The sequence below is a fragment of the Serinus canaria genome, chromosome 3 (genome assembly GCF_022539315.1).
Source record: "Serinus canaria isolate serCan28SL12 chromosome 3, serCan2020, whole genome shotgun sequence".
Lineage (NCBI taxonomy): Eukaryota > Metazoa > Chordata > Aves > Passeriformes > Fringillidae > Serinus > Serinus canaria.
Genome location: NC_066316.1, coordinates 6,293,303 through 6,311,781, shown reverse-complemented (window position 1 = coordinate 6,311,781; position 18,479 = coordinate 6,293,303). Strand labels below are relative to the sequence as shown.

Here is an 18,479-nt window from a genome sequence, read left to right as displayed (position 1 = left end):
TTGCCTGCTCCTGACTTTCTCTACATCTGCTACTATTATTTTTATAGTCTCTGATTTGTTCTTGCCATTTTTTGATGTAAACAAGATTAGGGAAAGCCCCTTTTTGTTTCTCCTCTCATATACCTTTGAGAAATGGGATCATAATTACAGTGCCAAACCATTCATGCAGCTGCAAGTAGTATTCCTGGGCACTTCAAAAGAGCTCTTGACCAAAAAGAAATCTCAGATGCTTTATAAAAATCAGAATGTTCACTATGAATGGAATTAAAATGAAACATTACCTAAGTAGGGGTGCACAGTAAATGATGAGATTTAACACAGGAAAATAGCAATGCCTCCATAAGCAGCCTGCATTATGCTTGTGTTTATGTTAAAAAACCTGCAGTACTTTTTACCCTTAAGCGCTTGTTTCATTTTGTACACAAATTACATCCACTCTGCCAGACACCATCTATAATGGCAGACAATCAGATCAGACACGACACTCAAGGGTTTTTATAAACTTCACATTAAAAAAGCAACATGTCAGTAGGTTTGGCTACTACAGGTTTCCCCCATCATTAAATTCCCATTTGTCTTAAATTGGCAAATGGCTTAAAAGTCACTGTACACAGTCACTCACGTAACCACACCACACTTGCAATGGTCCAAGCCTCCAGTTTTAGGAAATCACCTCCAAAAATCTGCTTTTGTGCCACTTTCCAAGTCCAGGGAATGGACTTCACATTGGAAAGTTTTCATTACAAGCTTCCCAAATAAATTTTTTGAGACACAAAATGGTGAAAACTTTAGTTCAACAGGTTGATTTGGATGCAGTGAGGAGGACAGCAGGGAACAGCAGTGGTTTGTTATACACTGTGTTGAAAAAGAAAAAAACCCACAGTACTTGATAGCACAGAGTTATCAGAAGTTACTTAATTATCATACATAAAAATTGTTTTTTGGAAGTAGACTGCAAATCACTCCAAGTTGTGCTTGGGCACATTTTGCACAGTAAGATTAGTATAAAACAAATTATCCTGAAAAATAATTATATTATTCAGTAATTTTTTTACAGTTCCCTTTTTGAATCTTCATGTTGAGCCTCCACTTATCCACGTTTTTTTATTAAGAAAATGGATACCTAATCTAATAATAACCCCAGACACGAGCAGCTTCATGAATTGTAAAAGTTAAAACTGGAAGAATTATATCTCTCATAAATCAGAGCTCCTCTATTAACATCAGGAGAGGATTGTGGAAATTTCCATCCCTATCAAGGACTGCCCTGAAAGAAACCAGACCTTTGATGTGACTAGCACAGGCTGCCCTCGAGACCATCAGGAAGAAGAATTAGTTTCAGATAGGGAAAGACGTGGGCCAGAAACAGTGCCTTGAGTTTCACCAGGAATGAAAGCTCAGACACAGGGACAAGTGGAGGGGCAATGCTAGGGAGAACAAGGAAAATTCACAGAACTATCCTAAAAGTGGCTGCAAATGAAAGGACTCTGATTGTTCAAAGCAGGGAAAGCAAGCTCTGCTGTCAGTCATTCCAAGGGATCTCTGGAGCTGGACAAAGGGAGTCCCTTTCTGTGCAGTTTTTGCAAAGGTGCTCACAGCCATCTCTCATGCCATGGCTGAAGCCAGTGAAGGATATCAGTGTTTAATGGAAACAAAAAATCTATCAGAACATGTGGCTATAACATCTGTCAAAACACACAAAATAAAACCTAGCAAAACTCACTGTTAAATTGGCAAATTTCCTTGATTTTGGTGGGGTTTTCTGAAGGATATGGCATGTAAATTTGTAGCCAGAGATTCTAATACATTTTTTACTCTTCTAGCATTTGTTTTATCAGGTGTACAATTAGTTTATTCTATCCCAATAGTCTGCATCCAGTAGAGAATCACTGTCCATCAGTTAAGATGCAAACCCCCTTAACACACTTCATGACTAGGGCATGGAAACTGAGGCTAACTTTTGTCTGCTGCAACATTACAGAATAATAATTCAATTTGAGATGCAGTTCCTAACGATCCAAACAGGCCAGTAAAGCACACACAATAAGGCTCTAGAAGCCAAAGGATCTTGGGTTATATAGTCAATGTCTAAATCAACACATCTACAGAATGACAAACACATTTTCCCACATCACAAAGCACATTTTGAGAGCTGGCTAGCTCAAAGTTTGGGGTGAGGTTTTTTTTTTCATCTTCCTTAATTATGTGGTTCTGTCAATCACGTAAAATTCCCTCAAAATAATGACCACAAAGAAATAGTGTCATTACTAATCATTGAATGATCACAGGCAAATCCAACCCCAGCAGCAGAATATGACAGCTCCCAGGGGATAGAAGTGCTGTCAGTCCAGAACCTGCCACATTAAGAAATCCCTTAGCTGAGCTGTTCTAGCGATTAAGAACTGAAAGGTGCACAGAGCTGTAAGGAAACAAGTGAAGAGTTTCCTGCAGAAAGTTTGCAGCAGCTGCTTTTTCACCTTGGACGAGAATTTCTTTGTCTGAAAACAGGTTTCCCAGTCCTGGGTGGCACCTGTACAAGAACCAGCAGTGCCTCACTTGTTTACTACCCAGTGCTCTACCCAGGATTTACTGTCAATGTGAATTGTTGGTGCTCTGCCCCAGTTCTTGTGCAGTCAGACACCTTCTCTCCCACTCTGGTTGCATTCCACAGGCCCAGCTGCAGCATTTAGTATATCCAGGTGTGCCACACACCTGGAACTCCTCAGTTTTCCCAAGGCCGTGAAAAACTCAGTTACTCTTTAGAAGAAATATTCTTCAAAAATATCAGTTGACTTCTTAGACACAGCTGACATACAAAAGTCTCCACAACACTAAAAAGCTTAAAAGAATTTATACAACAGAAGGCTTAGGGGTGACATACCCAGTACCTGAAGAGAGTCTGCAAGAAAGATGGAGAGGGATTGTTTACAGGAGCGTGGAGAGACAGGACAAGGGGAATGGATCCAAACTGACAGAAAGTAGGTTTACATTAGATATTAGGAAAAAATTCTTTACTGTGAGGGTGGGACTGAAATAGGCTGTCCAGAGACAATGTGGATGATCCATTCCTGGAACTGTTCAAGGTCAGGCTGGATAGAGCTTTGAGCAGCCCAGTCCAGTGGAAAGAGTCCCTGTCCACAGCAGGAGGTTGGAACTGGATGATTGTTAAGGTCCTTTCCAACCCAAAACTTTCCATGGATGACTGTGTGCATTGATGGAATCAAAACTTAGTTCAGGTGAAAAAGTAGGTGTAAAAGCAGCAACCTCTCACAGGGGAGGATGTGAGGGTCAGTGAAACAATTTGGACTGGAAGAGAAGAGCACCACAAGAAACAGGGGCAGCACTTAACTCCCAAGTACTAGATAAGTGCTCTGAGGGAGAAAAGGAAACTGCACTTGGCCAAAGGAAAGAGAGAGCTATAGAGAAAGAGGTTATGATATATCCTACAAGGCTGGAAAAGTAATACTGGAAAATAAGGAGCTGCTTCTTTCACCTCACAGCAACAATGAAAAGATATTTGAACTGGATTAGAGTGGTCTATTCTTCATCACTATTAGAATAAAGACAACACTGCACTCCCAGAACTTCAGACTGAAGGGAAGACAATCTGTTGAATATCAAATATAAGGATAAAAAAGGTTTATGAAAATTATCCAAAAAGCTAACAGTGCACCTTTCAGAGGCATAAGTAACACCTTCATGACTCTGAAAGAACATAAATATTTGTTTGTTATGCCCTTGATACAGCCCAAGATAACAAGCCCTGCCAGATCAGTATTTATTTTGCTGACCATTGGCTATCCAAATTCTTCTGCTGCAATTAATTCCAGTGGATTGAAGAGGAAATACTACACAGTTCTGCCAGTCACAAGCAAAGACTGTAATGCAGCACCAGTCCTTCCTAGGACTGACAATATTCTTCCATCCAGCAGCATCAGGACACTGTTGCAGAAAGGCTCTCACTCTCCTCTTTATCTAAATTAGTTTTACATCAACAGTTCCTACTTTCCTGCTGCCAGCTACCCAATGATGAATTGATAATGCATTTTGATGAAGGACAGTGTACACATATAATAAAAAAATATTGATGTTGCTTCCATAATTCATTATAAAGTTTTTACTCTTTTTATTCAGTTTGGAGACTTACACAAGCCATTAGCCGGATTTCCATTTCAAGAATAAATTCATGTTTCACACAGATGTTATTTCAAAATCAGACAAAATCAGAAACTTGCTGAAGATACTGGGATATAGTGCATGTGAAAGTGCATTGCTAGGGTTTGGGGGGTTATTGGTTTGGTGGTTTTTTTTAACTACTATAGCAATGATGTCAAGTCACCCAGAGCTTCTCATTTTTGTGCAACATGCATCATTCTCTGAAAAAAGTGCAATAGTGCAGGTGTGCAAGTAATAGGATCTTAGAAAGGAAAAACATTCTTGCTTATAAAGTAAAATGATCAAACAGCTACTTAGTCTTGGTGAATTCTGATAAAAATGGGCTACATGATACCAAAGCAAGGCTTATTCCACAAGGAACCCATGTAAGTCATCAAGTGAGCCATATCGCCTTTCTTAATTTAAAAAGTTTCATTATCTAGAGGAAGAATGTAGATATGTTATTAATATCTGCCTATTACATGTATGAAGAAGGGTTTTTATTAATAACTACCAGGAAACAGGCACGCCAACCACAGATCTCTTGGCTTCACCTCACCACCGCGGAGGAAAGCGCACGTCTTTCATCGAGAACGGCAATATATTCTCCCAGCTTACTCTTTTACATCCTCTCTGAGGCTTTTAACCACTGGACTGAATCCTGGACAAAGGACTCGGATGTCCAGAACGAAAGGCACAGGGGAGCAGCAGCTCTTTATCCACTCTTTGCAATATTCTTCTGACAGTGTGAAGCGTAGCCGCCGCCGCCAGTGCCCACCGGCGCTCGATATTGAACGCCGGCGCGCAGCGGAAGGGACCTTTCCATCAGACATCTCCCAAGACCCTCCTATTAGCAAGACTTAAGGAGGCCTTTGTCATCTCAAATATGCTCAGCTGCTCACCGCACGGCCAAGCGGTGTAAGAAGCATTTAAAGATGTGTCTGACATCATTAATCTGTTTGCCCTCTGACCCGCCGAGCTGAACTGTAACTATGGCGACTAAAGCTTGACCTTACTACGCTGAGAAACTTTAAAGCTCGGTAGTATTTTGGGTCACATTGTTAGGATGAACAAAGGAATAAAGAAGAAATGTGACAGTTTCCTGGGAATTAAGGTCAGCAGGTCAATTGCCCTAAAACTTCATTGTTATATGATAAGCAAGACTAGCTGAAATAATTTTTCAGCAATTAGAATTTTAGAAAAACACCAAACAACAAAATCTTGAGCTTTTGTTGTCTGAAGTAGAAAACTGGTTTCTGAGAAAGCATTATGTAGCCCATCACTGAGCAAAATTAATCAAAAGCCTTCCCTTCACCATTTACAGCACAAACACTGGGAAAAATGGCCAGCAGGTATCATTTTCACATTCTCATATCAGGTTTATTGTTAATTCATGGTTTGGGGGTGTGTGAAACGTATTTATTAATGAGTTTCTGGAATTGTATTTGCTAAAATTGTTTGTGTTTTCCATCCTCCCTTTTCAAATGATTCACGAATGTAGGTGGGAATAAGCAGCTCGAACACAGTGATTTGGAACATCTGTGTAAAAGCAGCATATGTCTTAGGCTGGGAATAAATACAGTAGAGGGGCTTGTCCTAACTAAATGCTATGACAAATGCCAATCCAAATATTTACAGTTTATAAAATTAGGCTTACTAGCACTGTTTATACAATTAGGTAGTGTGAAGCAGTTTTCACTTTAATCATGCATTGGCAAAATTCATAGGTGTCTCCTCCATTTTACTATAGTTCCTAATTTATTCAATAAAATTATTATACATCAGAATTCACTAACTGCAAACATATTTTTTAAGCCTAAAAGTTTTTCAAATTTTAGGTATTCCAACCCATACCATGCAGGCCCACAAATGTATCCTATACCAGCAGCTAAAAGGCAGATAGATACAAAGATCTAAGTTGTGTATTGATTTATGTTGGGTTTTTTAAATATGCCAGTTTAGCTGAGTATATCACCCACAAAAGCATAAAGTGTGTGAAGGAAAAAGCATGAAAAGGAAAGTTTGTGAAGCAGTATTTTCTTTCACAGCAGGAGAATGAAACATATCTCAACATAGTGTTTTGGGGTTCTCCACAATTAGTATATTTTATTTAATTATCTAATCATTTTGTAAGTGGATGCTAAAACAGTGGCACTTGTTCATTAAGAAGCATTAACATAGCACAGAAGTACAGTGCAGGGCAGAAGTATCAGCTCAAGCTTCTTATGACTATTAAAGAATAGAAAAGCAAAATTCCAGGCATCCTGCTAGATGGTCCTTTCTGCTTTTTTTTTTTTTTTAATACTCTAGATGTGCCTGAGAAATGGAATTCTACAAAAATGGTTTTAAAAGGTCTGTAGACTGTGAGTCTGACAGAAAGGTGTAGCTAAAACGATGACAAAGTGTGAATGCCATCAATAAGGAATTCAAATTTTGTTTAATTCCTTTTTTATTCTGAATTTGCACTGTTGGTTGAGCACAAACAGAAACAATCACTGCTGCAGCTGTATCCATCCTGAGGAAAAAATGTTAATGGCTCTAGAAAAACACTAGAAAAGCTCTAAAGAAGGAATTCAAAACCTAGAAAATTTGTTTCAGTGTGGGCAAATGGAAGAATGTAATCAATATACACATCCAACAGCAAGGCAGGAGTGATTTACCTGCAGCCAGCAAACCCCAGAATATGTGACAATTCTTATCACATAGATTACTCTTGTCTTGCTGAGAATGTCCAACGCCACTGCCACCAGGCAGATCACAAACTGGAACAGGTTCTAACCGTGATGGCATTTTGGAGGACAAGCATGCAACAGTTCATATTTAAGATATGCAGCAGACTCTTCACCTTGGAAGACAGGATGTCTTTTGAAGCTGTGTCTGTGACAGCTGTGATACCAAAAGTTAGTGACAAGAGGTTATTTGGGCCCCATTGTACAGAAGGTCATGCTAAATGTCATAATGGCACACCATAAGGTTATTTTCATCTTCTCTAAACTTGATGCTAGACATTTAAGAGTCAAAACATATTTGCTCTTAACAAACTAGCCATTTGAAATCACTGTATTTTAGCACTGTTTTAAGAACAGTGACAAACTAACAAACTTAACAGCTTAGTGTGTAAACCCACAGCACTGAAACTCAGCACAGAAGGGGGGCATTCCCAGGTGCCACACTCCTATTACCCACTCATGAACGAATAATTATTCTGGAAGTAAAAGGAGACCCTGGAAAACTTCAAAAACCCCAACAGTTATTACTTTCTATACAAGAGAATCCCATCTGAAGTCATACATTGAAGTACTACTGGGTTGGCACAGAAATGGATTAAAGCCAGGAAATTCTAAGTTTAAGCTGACTCGCCATCCTTAGCACACTCTATTGTCCTTTATCCCTAAAATTTAATTAAACCTCAGTCCTGACCAGTTGTAATAAGTAGTACAGAAAACTGATTATCGGAATTGCTTTCCTCCGACGGGTCCATTGTGCTACACTTCCCCTCTGCAAAATACAAAAGACCCTATGTACATTTCTCTTTCTCTGTGAAAAGAGGGCTGGGGAAAAAAAAAAATCCAGTCTGAACTTTTATTTAGTTGCCAATTGTGCTGTGGAATGAAAGTAAGCATTTTCTTTTAAAAGCTGATTCAAATTCAGTACTTAATCATGCCATAGCAGAGCAAGAGCAGCAACAAATTATGTTACAATTACATTAGAAATTCTTCTACAAGATTTTGTTTTCAGTCACGTCTAATCTTTCAATAGCTGCTCTTTCTAGGACTGATATTTTCCTAACAGCCTTTATGCCTGCAACTAGCTGCTCTGATCAGAAACATTTGGAATGTAAGGAAAATATGTATGTGCATGTGTGTGCAGCGAACAGACAGGGAGGAGAGCAGTCACATTTGATTAGGAAAAAAGTTCTAGAAGCCATAAAATATTTCCTTCATTCTTCTATATGGGTTTTTTTTTGCTTATTCTAGGAGATTATTTACTCCTGTACTAACCAATTTGTTTTCTCTGCTGCAGATCACTGCAATATACTATTACAAAATAATGGGTTTAAAATTTAAAATGCTGTGAACTCCACTTCAAATAACAGACCCAAAACCCAGGCCTCAAGTGCCTACATTAAAGCAGACTCACCACTAACTGGATGGATGACTAAGCCATCCAGAAAAAGGTAAAATAGCTGGCAGGCCACAGGACACACAAATTGAGAGCCCAGGCTTTAAAATTCTTGTCTGCAGAGCTCTCCCTCTTACCCAGAAAAAGTCAGATGACTTAAAGATATCAAATAACATCTGTTTTCTAAACAACACACTAATGCCTACAAAATTTATAACACCCACTTTTGAAACAATACAGAAGACAGCTCAGCCTGCAAATCCAAAAACTTTAAAGGAATTTTAATTAACAATTTCAAAAAGATGCCTATAATCCAGGCAGCATATCACTGCCATGAGATGAAATAAAAAATAGATACGTAAAGCTATCTACGGTATTATAAGGATATCCAACAGAATTCTGAAAGCCTTTGGGTTAAAACTATTAAACTTGTAAAGCTTCAAAGTGGAAAGTTACAACTCTTCACAGGCCAGCAACAGGTCAGTGCCTGTTAGAGCGATGCCTCATCGTTCCTCTTGTAAACGACTCCTGCTTTGGCTGCCACAGCTGCCTTCATTCCCATCTACCTCTGCTCTTTGCCACTAACACAGCAAGGTCTTTGCTCACCAAAGTGAAAATGCAAATCCCTACCATGTCCTCCTGACTCTCTGGCCAGCTTATGTAAATATGTTTTCCTAGTACACAGCACTCTACAGATTGGAGTACCATAGCAAAGGACAAATTGACATTCCCAGCTTTTCTGCACAGCATTCCTGGCTTTATAGAGGGACAGTGATGTTTTCCCAGCAGTCACTCCAAAAGCAGCTAATGATCAATGCTAGTAATTTCTCTTCATCTCTAAGAAGGGAACAGACCCAAACCACCCTAGGATGAGAACACAGGTAGATTTCAAAGCTAGCTACATTGGATAAATAATCACAGAATAGGAGACTATGCTGAGTTTGAAGGGAGCCATCAGGATCATTGAGCCCAGTTCCTGGCCCTGCACAGTACATCCCAAGAATCCCACCATGTGCCTAAGAGCATTGTGCAAATGCTTCTGGAGCTCTGTCAGGCTTGGTGCTGTGACTACTTCCCTGGGAAGCCTGTTAAGTACACACCCACCCTGTGGGTAAAAAACCCCTTCCTGATATTCAACCTAAACCTCCCCTAACTCAGCTTAATTCCATTTCCTCGAGTCACTGGTCACAAGAGTGAAGAGATCCTGCCCTGTTTTTGGCAGCACCCACTGCTCAGGGACTCCCAGAATAAGCGCTGCACATTTCATCAATAGTTACATGAGACTGTTTCTACTTGAAACCTTAAGTAACGCAAGCACCACATTGTAAGAGCAAAGGGTTGCTACAGTCATGACAAAATGAACAGCTGCCACACAATTTGATGAAAATGCCAGTTTCCATGCCAATACCACAATCCTTTCAATGAGGCATTTGGCCAACATATTAAAATCCTTAGACCATCGGGAAAACAACAAAGTAATTCCACAGTAACAGCCGCAGCATGTTATGGCATCTATTGTTATTAAAAACACAGTAGATGTAGAATTACAGGTTACAGAAAGAGATGAGTATTTCTTTTTAGTTTCAGAAATTGAAAAGCAAAGAAGAAAAATGTTTTTGTAGTAATATGACAGGCGACATAAACAGTAAGAAATTTGACAGCTGCATATGCCAAACTCGTACGTTTGCTAAGAACAAGGCTGTACGAGACCTCTAAGGCAGAAGTTCACAGATGCAGCGTTGAAGTCAGTTTTGAACGGAGATGGTGGGTGGAAAACCATAACTAGCAGGCAGCAGGGCTTTGCAGTTGTTTTGCAGGCAGCTGAGAACGGTGAAGTAAATAAACAAATAAGTGAAACTGAGCCGGCAGCAATTTGTGACGTGCAGTGTGACTGGCTGTCATTCAGAGCTGGCTCATCTACTCTTCAAGTGCATGGATTTGACTTGAAACCATTCCATGCACTCATACACAGAAAGTTTCCATTAAATCCATGTAGACTAAATAGAGCTCCTAATGAGGTTTAAAACTTGACTTTTCACCTCTCTGAAAAGTATACCTGCAGTACAGTTAAAGCTGACCACAAAAGCCACCTTCAGCTCCACAGGGCAGCACACTGGACCCAGCAACCAAAGTGCAGCGGAACAGGATGGTCCCACAGGCACCAGCACTTGTGTGGCTCCATCATGAGCTGCACAGAAAAGCAGCACCACCAAAACATATCTCATTGTGGGAGGAAGTCTGCATTTTTGGCAGCTGAGCTGACTAAAGGCCTGGCCAAACACAAGCTGATACAAAAGCGGAGATGGGGCTGCCCTCTGCAGCAGCAGCCAACCAGATGCATTGCGCAAAGCCATTTTTAGATGCTCTTGCCTGGAGTATTGAGGACCTGAACTCAATAACCTGAATCCCTTCTGTTATGTGCTTCTAGGCTCCACTGTGAGCACAGAGAGCACAGAGCTGACCCGGCACAGGCTCAAAATGATTGTGGCTGAACAATCCATAGCAATCACGACTTGCTTGCTAAAGAATTTACAATTGCAATCAGAACCTCTCTACAACCTCTGGGAAAAAATGATCAAGAAGAAACGAAATAGGCTTTGTTATATCTACCAACAATAATGTAAAATAACATCAACTAGAAACAAAGACAAATACTAGGCAGGCTAACAACAAATGGAGTTTTCATTTCTCACTGGGGCTATTTTTAGATGCATTCATATTTAAATATGAAGGTAATTTCCCAGTGCAGCTGTTAACAGCTCTTCCTGAGCTTCTCTTGGAGTCTGGGTGTTGCATCTGCGGGCATTTGCAAGGCAAACTTCTGGTTTCAGTGCATTATAACTCCAAAAGCAGATGTTTCAAACATCACCTTCAAAAATCATACTTTGCATCTCAGGGGTGCTATGGTCAATTTATTTGTAAACTGTTTGAGGTTTTTTATGCACAAAACTATGTTGCTATTGTAACAAGCATCTTGTATGGTTTTTAATCTACCTGAAGACAGGCTGAGGTACATATCAGGTGAACAAAACCTATAAATCATCTGCTACTTTGGGCTGCTGATGGTTTGAGAAATGCATGATTTTAAAGAGTCATTGACCAGGTCAAGAACTACTCCAGTTTTAATGAGGGACTCTGTCTGCTTCTCTCATTCAAAGGAAGATTTTATTTTTTTCTTTGTCATTAAGTGGTAATTAAATAGTTCTCACACATTCTACTATATCTGAAAGCCTGCTTATGTGGAGAGAAACACAGTAATGCTTTAATTAGGACTACAGAGATACCATATTTGATTCAGATCATGGGTCCAGCTAGCCCTGTCAATACCACTACTACGTAGTTCTGCTTTCAGAGCAATGTGCAAAACTGAGTTTTCCACCTCCGAGTTTTTGTCAAAATACCTGAAGATTAGAAAGAGATTTATACTCTGGTTTTAAAACCCATCTAGAGTAGCAAGCAAAGAAATGAAAAGCCAAACCACTCAAGAGTGTAGATCACTTATCTCTCTATCCCATGGCATCACTTAGACTGTTATGATTGTGCTACAGGCCTTGTGTTTAACTTGCTGTCTGGCAGAGCTAGGCCTGTCTTCCACGTTTTTTACAGAAGGAAATGGAGACAAAACCTCTGGCATCAATGCCACAAATGTTCAGGGAAGAGCAATGAGGTTTAGGTGGAGAAGCAGGTGAAAATGAAAGTAAAGCAGCTTTGAAAATCTTTTTCCACACCAATGAATTGGATACAAAGCTACTACAGTGTAGACCATCCTTAAGGGAGACAAAAACATGCTCAGCTGTCTATGTGAAAGGCAGGAGTTTGGTTTCCTTACTTCTAAGATGAGAGAAGAAACAAGGAACTCAAAGAAAGTCAGACTCTCTTCTGCACTAATAAAGCTGCTGTTGTCACCTTCTCAGGCAAGTCAACTATCTTACGTGCTGCACATCACACACAGCCACATCCAGGTCAGCCAAATGGATTTGTTTTCCTGAGTCACAGAGCTGAAGGTCTCTAATGGGTTCCTACAGGTTACTTCTCTTTAGGATTCCCAACACTTTCCCCAAGGCCTTGGGACTGGCAGCAGCAATTAGTGTGTGTTCACCAAAGGCCAAAGAACAAAACCTTTGAGGAAGGAGATTAAAGATGGATTAAGGAAGGGAGGAAAAAAAAAAAAAGAAAATGGGGAACACTGCTCCAGATACGAAGCTTAAAATTAATTTCAGATTCCAATTCCCATGAAAATTCAGCCTCTTACCACTTCAATGAACTTCATCCTCAGTAGCAGCAAGTCATACCCACTAAATAATGCATGTCCATCACCTGCTCAAAGTAATTCCCAGGTCTCAGGCCTTCTCCTCACTTCCCTGCTTAGTTCTGGGCAGACACCTGGTAAGGGAGAGCTTCTCTCACTCCTCAGTGTCCCTAATCATTCTACGTGTTGGAACTGGGTGAAGACTGAAGAGGGATTGCTCTAAGAGTACCTGGGAAACTCTCCAACTTGAATGTGCTTCTGAGACTCAAAAGCAAGAGGATGCCTCTGCTGAGCATGCCAGTGCTTCAGGAATGAGATCTCCTTTGCATTTGAGGGAAATTCTAAACAAAATTTCATGGGTGAAAAGTAAAATCACCATTAATAATGTACACTAGGAAAGGAAATGTGAAAAAACACACACATATGCCTTACAACTATTTTTTTTTTCTGTTTAGCTTCAAGGATCTTTCCACAGCACATTCAGCCAGCAGATGCTGAAAACACGCCAGCGCCCACACCAATTCACACAGATGGTGCTGGTGGGGTTGAGCCTTGTACAAAACTTACTTGTCTTCTCAACTAAGATAAAGATTCTGTACGTGTGTCCTTTGCCTGAGTCAGAATTTCATCACTACATTTCTCATGGCCAGGGAAATTTTAAAATTCCTGGTAACTCCCTTTTAATGACCATATCAACCCATAACTTTCTGCCAACCCCATTAACTGCTGTTGTACAAAGCCATTCCTGAAACAGCCTCTCTTGCTGAACAGAAAGAGACAGAATAATAACCCCTGCTCACGACTAAATAAATCTGCTCAGACAATGTAAACTTAGCCCTTCCTGAGAATAAACACTTCTGAGTTATTCATATATTCAACACTGGCACAGCCTTTCGTAATTTCAAACCCAGGTATTACACAAGCAAATCAGCAAATGCACAGACTCCGGCTCATTGCTAGATGTTAACACAGACTAGACACAAACAACTAGGGCGGTGCATTTGGCCAAAATAAATGTGCTAATGTTTCAATTTGCCTGCAAAGCAGGGGGAGTACATTTTTGTAGAGATTACAGATCACCACCTAATGCCTTCAGCAGCACTGTATCCCCATACACTTGCTTTGAGTTTACCAGGAATGCTAAATATTCAAATTGGGGAACTCATACATTATACAAGTGCAGAAAATTTAGCCACTGTAATTTTGCCAGATTAGACCTAAGTGAGACTGCTCAACTAATAGGAGGAGGAAAAATAAATAGGAAACTCTCTAACATGTAAAAGGGGCCAAAGAAGGACAATAAGGGAGAGAAAAGAGTTCAACAGAAGCAGCTTCTCCCGGCATAAGATCAAGGCACAAAAAAATGCACAATGCAAAAAAAGCTGGAATGTGAATATTCCCATGTGGGTTGATGTGTGGAGAAACAACTGTTGGGCACTGCAGGAGGAGGGGAGGTGGTGGGTAAGAGGCAGGGCATATGCAAAAAGCCTGGCAGAGGGAGGCTGAGTACACTGAGAGGAAACACAAAGGCGGAAAATCCTCTGGGGTCATTAGGAAGTAAAAACAAAGAGAAAGGACCAGAAGAACTATTTTCATGGCCTGCAAATAAACTTGAGAGAAAGCATGTGACTTTTCAAGCCTTCAGAATAAACTTATGAAGAACTGAAATTTTTAAGAACTGCATATGAATTTAAAACAAGAAACATTAATTTTGCCCAACTGCTTGTCTGACCAGTATCTAAACAGGCACCAGCAGGAGCAGCAATGAGTTCCAACATTAACAGGCAAAACAGGAACACGGACAGAAAGGAGACATCCACCCCAAGCCCCTTCTTAGCAAGCCCCAAATCACCCTTGCCTTGCCTATCTCTCTATCCTCAAAGGCTGGCTCTGGACAACTCTTGCATAAGCAGCAAACAAAGCTCCAACAAAGAGCCCAAGACCAAAATTGCACCAAATTTTTTTTTTCCTGCCATTTCAGAAGGTTTTAGGTTGTTTTTTTTCCAGGGTTTTTTAATGTATTTCTGTACTTCTGGAACCCTTTTTATAGAGGCAGGTGTAAAAATGCATTTACCAGTTTGTTCAGCTCAGTATAGGCCTCATCCATAAAAATGTGAATTTGCAAATGCAGAACTACCCTGAGGGCAGAACAGCAGGTTTTTTCCTTCACAGGATTCTTCCTCACACACACTAGACATTACTAACAACTCAGCTAAGGTTTTCAAGGTTGTTTGGGAGGAACACTATTTTTCCTGCCTTTAACACACTTTCAAAGCCACATCAAGCAAAAGGAAAGTCTCTTGTGTTCTGACAGCATTGCTTACTTTGTCAAGTAAGCAAGGAAAAACTCCATGTTCTTCATAGCTGCAAAGGAGTTAGCACTGTTTCTCCTAAAAATGTTGTCATGGTGGCTTCATGGTTTGACATCTAACAAACAGAGGAAATTGCTTTTTAAATACAAATCTTCACTTTAAGCATTAGGAGCAAACTTTCCTGGAATGGACTTCACAGAGTCAGCTTTCTTTACCCACTGCAGTATGTCCTGTAAATAATAAAAAATAAATACCTTACTCAAAGGCTTTGCAATTTCAAGTACCCTATTAAGTTACTTAATTTTGCTATCCATAGCACATGATCTCACAAGCAAAGCTGTTTATTTGCCTTAGGGAAAATACAGATGTGATTGCATCACAAACGTTTCTGAGTTGACAGGTCTTCTCCATGGGGCTGTTTAAGAGACCTGGAAAGAAGAAGAGGGGAGAAAGCATGGAGAGAAGAGGGAGGAATAGCAGAAAATACAGGTACAGTGGTCTAACCTCCTGGCCTTTACAGAGAGACAAAATAACCACAATTACAACTATTACCTCTCACATTCCTCTGGCAGGGGAAAAGAAAGAAGCACACTTGAGCCCACCTACTTTTAAATGAGTATTTAGTTTTAGACTCTTCATACCTCTCTAGCTCTGCTGTGGACTGTCTTGGATGATTACACTCCCAATTTTGACACATTTGATACAGAGCTGCTGCACCAACTTTGACAAGGTACTCTATGTACATACACAGTGCTGAAAGCTGAATTTGACAGACATTTGTACTTGGAAGGAATATATCCAAAACTGGATTCTAATTCTGAAATGGTTCCGATCATTTCAAGACTAAAGTCTTTAAAAATGCAATACAATACAAAATGCAATATGTATTTGCTGAGAAACACTACTTAGTGAATATCAGGAAACCTTTCAGAACATGTATCATACTGAAGTTCATACATCATAGAGTCCTCTTTCCTTACATGTCTCCACAAATCAGCCTATGTCTAACTTGGATTTGGGACAGCTTGCTTTGGAAAATCAATATAACCTCATAAAAGCCTGAAGCTAAAACCCACTAACATTCATTTCAGCTTATTCCATTGAATATCAAACTATTACTCTCAGCTTTATCTGACAGAAATCTGTCCTTGAGATGCTCAACAAAGCAAGGGTTCAGTTTTGATTCTTGAAGACAGCCAGCCCTCTCCTTCACTGGGGATGAGTGATCTCAGATTCAATTTCACTTCCCAGTCAAGGTGTTTGGTTTCTCAATATTTCATAACTGTCCTGCCTGGAAATGTATATGACTGGAACCTGATCTACAGCAGGACAAAGTATATCCAGAAATCCTGTCAAGTCACAGGGAGAGTCATTCAGGTCAACCCTTGGCTGAGGGAGTTCCCAGAACTTCAATTCTTATCACACCATCAGGATGCTTAGGAGAAAAAAAAAAAAAAAAAAACAAAAGAGGCATCATCATCATTTCCACATTAACCTAATAACACCTAACAAGAGCATGTTATAAACCTGCATAAAATTCTGTGAAACACATTATGTAGTGTGAGTGCTCTGAATTTCCCACCCGATATCTTTTAAACCCTCTCAGACCATGAAGCATTAACAAGATTACCATGTCTTCCAAAAGGTAATTTCCCTGTAGGTCTGACAAGAACTTTAATCTCAATGTCATGAGCATTAATTAATTCTATAAACAAAATACAGGTAAAACATTATTTTAACTTAAAAATTCAATTAAAATATCTCATTATATTCTGAAGCTTTGGCACGCCTAGGAATATACACACACGCCTGTGTGTTAAATATTCATATTTTTATTCCCAACATATGAGTAGCTCCATCCTTATTAACAGAACTTCTCCATTCTCTTGGAACTGAAGACACCTCAAATTCCTACGTTTTAAGAAAAAGGTGGAGAACGTGGTCAAGATCTCCATGTACAAGAGATTTTTTTTGTGGACGGTGTTTTAAAGGCTACCCACCTTCTTAAGAAGTATATTTATGGAGTTTACATAAAAGAATACTGTCAAAAATCTGTTTGCAACAGCACATTAAAGACCTTTCAGTACTCCAGAGCAGCTGTGACCTGGTAAAATGTAATTATTTTTCACATGCCCTTTGGAATTCTCTAGGAATATGCACTGTAATTTCTAACCAGTGCCATAAGCACTGGGCTAGCCTTGGAATTAAGCTGAGAGATAGCTGGATGAGTACCATATACATCTTTTATAAGCATCCCACAGATCTGTGTGAAGGCTTAGCAACATGGCACAGCAACATAACCCTGGAATCTGTTACGTAATACAGCTTGAGAAATACCAAATACACAATGTTTTTGAAAAATACTACTATAAACTTAAAGGAATCTCAGTTTAAAAAAAAAAATACAAAAAACCCAACAGCATTTCCCAACTCTTAGCATTTCCCCAGCCCACTATTCTGTCCCACATGATAAGACAGTAGTACCAGATGTATCATATGTTTCTGGAATACATATACATATGTATCCATATGCCTGTAATGTGCTAGATGTGCATTAAGATGTGCATGCAATACAGTTGATTATTCTGAGCTGGTTAGGGCACAGCTCACTGCCAGCACTATCAATACAGACAATTGCACCTTAACCTGAAGTCAATTTATTATTAGTTTTTGTTCTCCTCAGGGAAAGATTAGAATTGCAGTGGCAGCGAAAAAATCCTTTTCCTTCTTTATAAAGGAAAATCAATCCAGATTTTTTTTTAAATTAGTAGAATAAATACAAAATGTACATAACATTTCATATATCTAAGTATCAAGTCAATCAAGCAGCATTCAAAAATGTATTGAAATTCTCTTGAGAAGGATGTGTTTGACACTTTTAAGTTTGTCTGGTTTTGTTTTTGACGAAAGAGATCAACAGCAATTGAAGTATTCAAACTTTTTACAGAAACTTTGCACCTATGTGGCAGTTTCTATAGGATTTACAGAAGTTGAGACCTCTTTGAAATCAATGGAGCTTGGTCTTATAGACCTGTGATTCCAGCAAAAAGTGCAACTGGAAGACAACTAGGATGAGCAGAGCCAGTTTTCAGGAGTCTGCCTTCCCCAGACAATGGCTCTGTGCTGCAGAACACGCTGGTCAAAACCCTGCATGAGGTGGCCAAGATCACCTGTGCATGGCTAATGAAGAAAACAGGATGCTCATGAATGCAGCTGGGAGATGACACCCCGTTTAATGGGAAATTTTTAAAAAAACAAAACAACAAAAACATCAACCTCATCTGCCAAACCTAATGCTACAGGTAAAGGAAACTGGGTTTTACAAAACAACCTGGGGAAGATGTTTTCTACTTTGCCCTTTACCAAAAGGGCATAAACTAGGACAAATCCCCAAGGAGTGCAGCCTGGCAGGTCACAATTCCCCGTCAATCTCAGTCTTGCCGGGCACGATAAGGGATGTCCCGGTGAGCGCGGGTCCGGGCGGAGCGGGAACCAGGGAGTTCCCATGCACCCGCTGGTTCCAAAGGAGTCACCTCGGGAAAACCCTCACACCCTCCAAAGCTGCCGTAGTAGCCTGCAGTGCTTTACACGAAACGCCACAACCAGGGAGATGCCAGAGGAGCGACGGCACTCACAGTCAT

General features: G+C 40.0%; 1 protein-coding gene across 5 annotated transcripts in view; it reads right to left on the bottom strand.

The window, feature by feature from the left end:
• MACROD2 (mono-ADP ribosylhydrolase 2) overlaps positions 1-18,479 on the bottom strand; it is an 847,517-nt gene that overhangs the window by 716,483 nt on the left and 112,555 nt on the right. The window lies entirely within an intron of this gene.